Raw genomic sequence first — 7,888 nt, forward strand, 5'->3', positions numbered from 1 at the left:
AAAAACAAAGGTTATTGAATCAAATGTCTTCATTTCTAATTATTTCTCATTATATATACTTACATTATACCAATACGGTCAATGGAGTGAAACGGTGTTATTCTGGTTCTATAATGAAGTACTGATTCATGTGAAAAAACCTTCAAACTTCAAAGATCAAAGTTCATCATCCATGTGTGATGCTGCCTGTTGTACGTGTGTTTCTTTAGGCCATTGTGTTATGAGTGACAGTGTGTACAGTATATGCTTTCTGAGCGAGAACTGCTGCCAGTATTACAGTCAAATGAGCATATTATACAGTCAAACGAGCATGACACGTATGAAGTGTTTTGGTGATATTTTATATATATATATATATTTTTTTTTTATATAAGTATTTTTATTGCACATTACTTTAGTTACATTCCATATTGATGCACACACAAGCAATCTTATTTTTCTTCTTGTTCAAAAACAATTGTACAGCGGCATATAACAAAAAAGATTAAAAAATAAAAATAAACCTTCTTTCATTTGGCGGATTTATACATACAAATAAACAGGATAGTTAAATAAGCTAGATTCTTGCTGGGAAATAAAAAAGAGACCAAAAGATCAGAGCATTAGAAAAAGGCCAAAAGCCAAGACAAAACAGAGAATTATACCTTCAGACATTACAGTAATACGAGTAACACTTTGAACTTATATATCATCTTCATCCTCCCTCAGACCCTTTAAGTAATCCAACACCGGTCCCCATGTCTTATCAAACACCTTTCTCCGTCCTGTATTTTTAAATCTAAGCCTCTCTAAGTAGAGGGTCTCACCCAGCTCACCAGTGTTTTGGTGGTTTGAGTGAGTTTGGGAAGTGAGGTTAACCGTTCGGCCCAGTCGGTAACGCAGACTGTATGAAGGGTTCTGACAAAGCGGCCTCAGTAGTACTGACCAATGATGCTTGTCAGCGATTGAAAGAAAAAGAAAAAGCTGTGAGCTAAGCGTCGGTCTGAGCATGAAGCCTCTGAGCTCAGGGTCTGTAGCGCGTCTGGCCCGCTGGCCCGGTCTGTACGTGACGTTGACTTTGTCAGTGTGTGTTTAGGTCCAGGGGTCAGGGTCTCTGCCCGTCTGACACTCTGTGGTTAGTGGTTAACACCGCTCTCTTTCCCTGCCCTGTGGTCCTCTCCTCCGGTGACCTGTGTGTGTGTGTGTGTGTGTGTGTGTGTGTGTGTGTGTGTGTGTGTGTGTGTGTGTGTGTGTGTGTGTGTGTGTGTGTGTGTGTGTGTGTGTGTGTGTGTGTGTGTGTGTGTGTGTGTGTGTGTGTGTGTGTGTGTGTGTGTGTGTGTGTGTGTGTGTGTGTGTGTGTGTGTGTGTGTGTGTGTGTGTGTGTGTGTGTGTGTGTGTGTGTGTGTGTGTGTGTGTGTGTGTGTGTGTGTGTGTGTGTGTGTGTGTGTGTGTGTGTGTGTGTGTGTGTGTGTGTGTGTGTGTGTGTGTGTGTGTGTGTGTGTGTGTGTGTGTGTGTGTGTGTGTGTGTGTGTGTGTGTGTGTGTGTGTGTGTGTGAAGGTCTCTGCTAAGCATACAGAGAGACCCTGTCAAATATGCGTGGTATCCAAGGCTGCCAGGCGACTAAAAGGGAGCTGTTGTCTTTAAAATAAGCTGTTGTCTCTAAAGTGAGCTGGTGTCTCTAAAGGAGCTGGTGTCTCTACAAGGAGCTGGTGTCTCTAAAGGGAGCTGGTGTCTCTAAAGGAGCTGGTGTCTCTACAAGGAGCTGGTGTCTCTAAAGGAGCTGGTGTCTCTAAAGGGAGCTGGTGTCTCTAAAGGGAGCTGGTGTCTCTAAAGGAGCTGGTGTCTCTAAAGGGAGCTGGTGTCTCTACAAGGAGCTGGTGTCTCTAAAGGAGCTGGTGTCTCTAAAAGGAGCTGGTGTCTCTACAAGGAGCTGGTGTCTCTAAAGGAGCTGGTGTCTCTAAAGGGAGCTGGTGTCTCTAAAGGAGCTGGTGTCTCTAAAGGAGCTGGTGTCTCTAAAGGGAGCTGGTGTCTCTAAAGGAGCTGGTGTCTCTAAGGGGAGCTGGTGTCTCTACAAGGAGCTGGTGTCTCTACAAGGAGCTGGTGTCTCTACAAGGAGCTGGTGTCTCTAAAGGGAGCTGGTGTCTCTAAAGGAGCTGGTGTCTCTAAGGGGAGCTGGTGTCTCTACAAGGAGCTGGTGTCTCTAAAGTGAGCTGGTGTCTCTACAAGGAGCTGGTGTCTCTAAAGGGAGCTGGTGTCTCTAAAGGGAGCTGGTGTCTCTAAAAGGAGCTGGTGTCTCTAAAGGAGCTGTTGTCTCTAAAGGGAGCTGGTGTCTCTACAAGGAGCTGGTGTCTCTAAAGTGAGCTGGTGTCTCTAAAGGGAGCTGGTGTCTCTAAAGTGAGCTGGTGTCTCTAAAGGGAGCTGGTGTCTCTAAAGGAGCTGGTGTCTCTAAAGGGAGCTGGTGTCTCTAAAGGAGCTGGTGTCTCTAAAGGAGCTGGTGTCTCTAAAGGAGCTGGTGGCTCTAAAGGAGCTGGTGTCTCTAAAGGAGCTGGTGTCTCTAAAGGAGCTGGTGGCTCTAAAGGAGCTGGTGTCTCTACAAGGAGCTGGTGTCTCTAAAGGAGCTGGTGTCTCTAAAGGAGCTGGTGTCTCTACAAGGAGCTGGTGTCTCTAAAGGGAGCTGGTGTCTCTAAAGGAGCTGGTGTCTCTAAAGGAGCTGGTGTCTCTAAAGGGAGCTGGTGTCTCTAAAGGAGCTGGTGTCTCTACAAGGAGCTGGTGTCTCTACAAGGAGCTGGTGTCTCTAAAGGAGCTGGCGTCTCTAAAGGAGCTGGTGTCTCTAAAGGGAGCTGGTGTCTCTACAAGGAGCTGGTGTCTCTAAAGTGAGCTGGTGTCTCTAAAGGGAGCTGGTGTCTCTAAAGGAGCTGGTGTCTCTAAATGAGCTGGTGTCTCTACAAGGGAGCTGGTGTCTCTAAAGGGAGCTGGTGTCTCTAAAGGGAGCTGGTGTCTCTAAAGGAGCTGGTGTCTCTAAATGAGCTGGTGTCTCTACAAGGGAGCTGGTGTCTCTAAAGGGAGCTGGTGTCTCTAAAGGAGCTGGTGTCTCTAAAGGGAGCTGGTGTCTCTAAAGGGAGCTGGTGTCTCTAAAGGGAGCTGGTGTCTCTAAAGGGAGCTGGTGTCTCTAAAGGAGCTGGTGTCTCTACAAGGAGCTGGTGTCTCTAAAGGGAGCTGGTGTCTCTACAAGGAGCTGGTGTCTCTAAAGGAGCTGGTGTCTCTAAAGGAGCTGGTGTCTCTACAAGGAGCTGGTGTCTCTACAAGGAGCTGGTGTCTCTAAAGGAGCTGGTGTCTCTAAAGGAGCTGGTGTCTCTACAAGGAGCTGGTGTCTCTAAAGGAGCTGGTGTCTCTAAAAGGAGCTGGTGTCTATAAAAGGAGCTGGTGTCTCTACAAGGAGCTGGTGTCTCTAAAGGGAGCTGGTGTCTCTAAAGGAGCTGGTGTCTCTACAAGGAGCTGGTGTCTCTAAAGGAGCTGGTGTCTCTACAAGGAGCTGGTGTCTCTAAAAGGAGCTGGTGTCTCTAAAAGGAGCTGGTGTCTCTAAAGGAGCTGGTGTCTCTAAAGGAGCTGGTGTCTCTAAAGGAGCTGGTGTCTCTAAAGGGAGCTGGTGTCTCTAAAGGAGCTGGTGTCTCTAAGGGGAGCTGGTGTCTCTACAAGGAGCTGGTGTCTCTAAAGTGAGCTGGTGTCTCTACAAGGAGCTGGTGTCTCTAAAGGGAGCTGGTGTCTCTAAAGGAGCTGTTGTCTCTAAAGGGAGCTGGTGTCTCTACAAGGAGCTGGTGTCTCTAAAGTGAGCTGGTGTCTCTAAAGGGAGCTGGTGTCTCTAAAGTGAGCTGGTGTCTCTAAAGGGAGCTGGTGTCTCTAAAGGAGCTGGTGTCTCTAAAGGGAGCTGGTGTCTCTAAAGGAGCTGGTGTCTCTAAAGGAGCTGGTGTCTCTAAAGGAGCTGGTGGCTCTAAAGGAGCTGGTGTCTCAAGGAGCTGGTGTCTCTAAAGGAGCTGGTGTCTCTAAAGGAGCTGGTGGCTCTAAAGGAGCTGGTGTCTCTACAAGGAGCTGGTGTCTCTAAAGGAGCTGGTGTCTCTAAAGGAGCTGGTGTCTCTACAAGGAGCTGGTGTCTCTAAAGGGAGCTGGTGTCTCTAAAGGAGCTGGTGTCTCTAAAGGAGCTGGTGTCTCTAAAGGGAGCTGGTGTCTCTAAAGGAGCTGGTGTCTCTACAAGGAGCTGGTGTCTCTACAAGGAGCTGGTGTCTCTAAAGGAGCTGGTGTCTCTAAAGGGAGCTGGTGTCTCTAAAGGGAGCTGGTGTCTCTACAAGGAGCTGGTGTCTCTAAAGTGAGCTGGTGTCTCTAAAGGGAGCTGGTGTCTCTACAAGGAGCTGGTGTCTCTAAAGTGAGCTGGTGTCTCTAAAGGGAGCTGGTGTCTCTAAAGGAGCTGGTGTCTCTAAATGAGCTGGTGTCTCTACAAGGGAGCTGGTGTCTCTAAAGGGAGCTGGTGTCTCTAAAGGGAGCTGGTGTCTCTAAAGGAGCTGGTGTCTCTAAATGAGCTGGTGTCTCTACAAGGGAGCTGGTGTCTCTAAAGGGAGCTGGTGTCTCTAAAGGAGCTGGTGTCTCTAAAGGGAGCTGGTGTCTCTAAAGGGAGCTGGTGTCTCTAAAGGGAGCTGGTGTCTCTAAAGGGAGCTGGTGTCTCTAAAGGAGCTGGTGTCTCTACAAGGAGCTGGTGTCTCTAAAAGGAGCTGGTGTCTCTACAAGGAGCTGGTGTCTCTAAAGGAGCTGGTGTCTCTACAAGGAGCTGGTGTCTCTAAAGGAGCTGGTGTCTCTAAAGGAGCTGGTGTCTCTACAAGGAGCTGGTGTCTCTAAAGGGAGCTGGTGTCTCTAAAGGAGCTGGTGTCTCTAAAGGAGCTGGTGTCTCTAAAGGGAGCTGGTGTCTCTAAAGGAGCTGGTGTCTCTACAAGGAGCTGGTGTCTCTACAAGGAGCTGGTGTCTCTAAAGGAGCTGGTGTCTCTAAAGGGAGCTGGTGTCTCTAAAGGGAGCTGGTGTCTCTACAAGGAGCTGGTGTCTCTAAAGTGAGCTGGTGTCTCTAAAGGGAGCTGGTGTCTCTACAAGGAGCTGGTGTCTCTAAAGTGAGCTGGTGTCTCTAAAGGGAGCTGGTGTCTCTAAAGGAGCTGGTGTCTCTAAATGAGCTGGTGTCTCTACAAGGGAGCTGGTGTCTCTAAAGGGAGCTGGTGTCTCTAAAGGGAGCTGGTGTCTCTAAAGGAGCTGGTGTCTCTAAATGAGCTGGTGTCTCTACAAGGGAGCTGGTGTCTCTAAAGGGAGCTGGTGTCTCTAAAGGAGCTGGTGTCTCTAAAGGGAGCTGGTGTCTCTAAAGGGAGCTGGTGTCTCTAAAGGGAGCTGGTGTCTCTAAAGGGAGCTGGTGTCTCTAAAGGAGCTGGTGTCTCTACAAGGAGCTGGTGTCTCTAAAGGGAGCTGGTGTCTCTACAAGGAGCTGGTGTCTCTAAAGGAGCTGGTGTCTCTAAAGGAGCTGGTGTCTCTACAAGGAGCTGGTGTCTCTACAAGGAGCTGGTGTCTCTAAAGGAGCTGGTGTCTCTAAAGGAGCTGGTGTCTCTACAAGGAGCTGGTGTCTCTAAAGGAGCTGGTGTCTCTAAAAGGAGCTGGTGTCTCTAAAAGGAGCTGGTGTCTCTACAAGGAGCTGGTGTCTCTAAAGGGAGCTGGTGTCTCTAAAGGAGCTGGTGTCTCTACAAGGAGCTGGTGTCTCTAAAGGAGCTGGTGTCTCTACAAGGAGCTGGTGTCTCTAAAAGGAGCTGGTGTCTCTAAAAGGAGCTGGTGTCTCTAAAGGAGCTGGTGTCTCTAAAGGAGCTGGTGTCTCTAAAGGAGCTGGTGTCTCTAAAGGGAGCTGGTGTCTCTAAAGGGAGCTGGTGTCTCTAAAGGAGCTGGTGTCTCTAAAGGAGCTGGCGTCTCTAAAGGGAGCTGGTGTCTCTAAAGGGAGCTGGTGTCTCTAAAGGGAGCTGGTGTCTCTAAAGGAGCTGGTGTCTCTAAAGGAGCTGGTGTCTCTAAAGGGAGCTGGTGTCTCTAAAGGGAGCTGGTGTCTCTAAAGGAGTTGGTGTCTCTAAAGGAGCTGGTGTCTCTAAAGGAGCTGGTGTCTCTAAAGGGAGCTGGTGTCTCTAAAGGAGCTGGTGTCTCTAAAGGAGCTGGTGTCTCAACAAGGAGCTGGTGTCTCTAAAAGGAGCTGGTGTCTCTAAAGGAGCTGGTGTCTCAACAAGGAGCTGGTGTCTCTAAAGGAGCTGGTGTCTCTAAAGGAGCTGGTGTCTCAACAAGGAGCTGGTGTCTCTAAAAGGAGCTGGTGTCTCTACAAGGAGCTGGTGTCTCTAAAAGGAGCTGGTGTCTCTAAAGGGAGCTGGTGTCTCTAAAGGAGCTGGTGTCTCTAAAGGAGCTGGTGTCTCTAAAGGAGCTGGTGTCTCTAAAGGGAGCTGGTGTCTCTAAAGGGAGCTGGTGTCTCTAAAGGGAGCTGTTGTCTCTAAAGGAGCTGGTGTCTCTACAGGGAGCTGGTGTCTCTAAAGGGAGCTGGTGTCTCTAAAGGGAGCTGTTGTCTCGTCTCCAGGCTCTGCGTCCGTCCTGCGGCAGTGTCTCTGGGCAGCAGCCTCTCTGGGCAGCAGTCTCTCTCAGCAGCCTGTCTCTCTCAGCAGCCTGTCTGGGCAGCCTGTCTCTCTGGGCAGCCTGTCTCCCTCAGCAGCCTGTCTGGGCAGCAGCCTCTCTGGGCAGCCTGTCTCTCTGGGCAGCCTGTCTCTCTCAGCAGCCTGTCTGGGCAGCAGTCTCTCTGGGCAGCCTGTCTCTCTCAGCAGCCTCTCTGGGCAGCCTGTCTCTCTCAGCAGCCTGTCTGGGCAGCGACTCTGGGCCAGACAGGTGAGGGATGATCAGACACACATCAACACCAGGGGGAAGAATTTGAAAGGGGGACGTCACCCTCTAGTCTGACAGGTGAAGACGCAAGATGGACAGTTTGTGGTGTCTCTGTGCGTGTGTGTGTGTGTGTGTGTGTGTGTGTGTGTGTGTGTGTGTGTGTGTGTGTGTGTGTGTGTGTGTGTGTGTGTGTGTGTGTATGTGTGTGTGTGTGTGTGTGTGTGTGTGTGTGTGTGTGTGTGTGTGTGTGTGTGTGTATCTGTCTGTGTGTGTCTGTCTGTGTGTCTCTGTGTGTGCGTGTCTGTATATGTGTGTGTTTCTGTGTGCGTGCGTGTGCGTGTGTGTGTGTGTGTGTGTGTTATCCTTACTTGTCTAATTGTTATGATTGTATACGCTGTGTGATTTTATATGCCTTTTTTGCTCAATTCTGTATGTTTTTCTGAACTCTGTACGTAAACTCGACGTGACTGTGTAAACCTCAGTGGCCTTTCGAGTTTAAATAAGGGTTTGAAATGAAACAAAACTAGTAAGTGTGTGACGTGCAAGAGAGAGAGGGGGAATGGAAGCCATTTTCTTTTCTTTACTTCATCACAACATCACTCGGCGCTGCGTCCAGATAAAACATCCTGAACCGTTTAGCCGTCTGTCTAAACAGCCGCCTGCGTCCAACTGACAAACGCAAAGAATTCCACGTGAAAATTCCATGTTATCCATCAAATGGGTCCGTGGAGACCGAAGAGCATTTAAGTGAAATTAGCAGGCGGCTATCGCTCAGTAAAAAAAAAAAAAAAAAAAAAAGTACGTCTGTGGACGATAGATTGGCCTCCGGCAGCCTTTCTTCACTGGCCTTGGATTTAGGTTTATATCCTGTGGAGCAGAACCGTTTCCATTGATAGGATCTAACCTAAAAAAAAAAAATTAAGTAAAAGGTCCCGGCTGAGTAAGCCAGGTAGCGTGCTGCTGCTTCTGCAGGTCAGCGGGCTGATG

Source organism: Notolepis coatsorum (assembly GCF_963971535.1).
Source record: "Notolepis coatsorum genome assembly, chromosome: 1".
NCBI lineage: Eukaryota > Metazoa > Chordata > Actinopteri > Aulopiformes > Paralepididae > Notolepis > Notolepis coatsorum.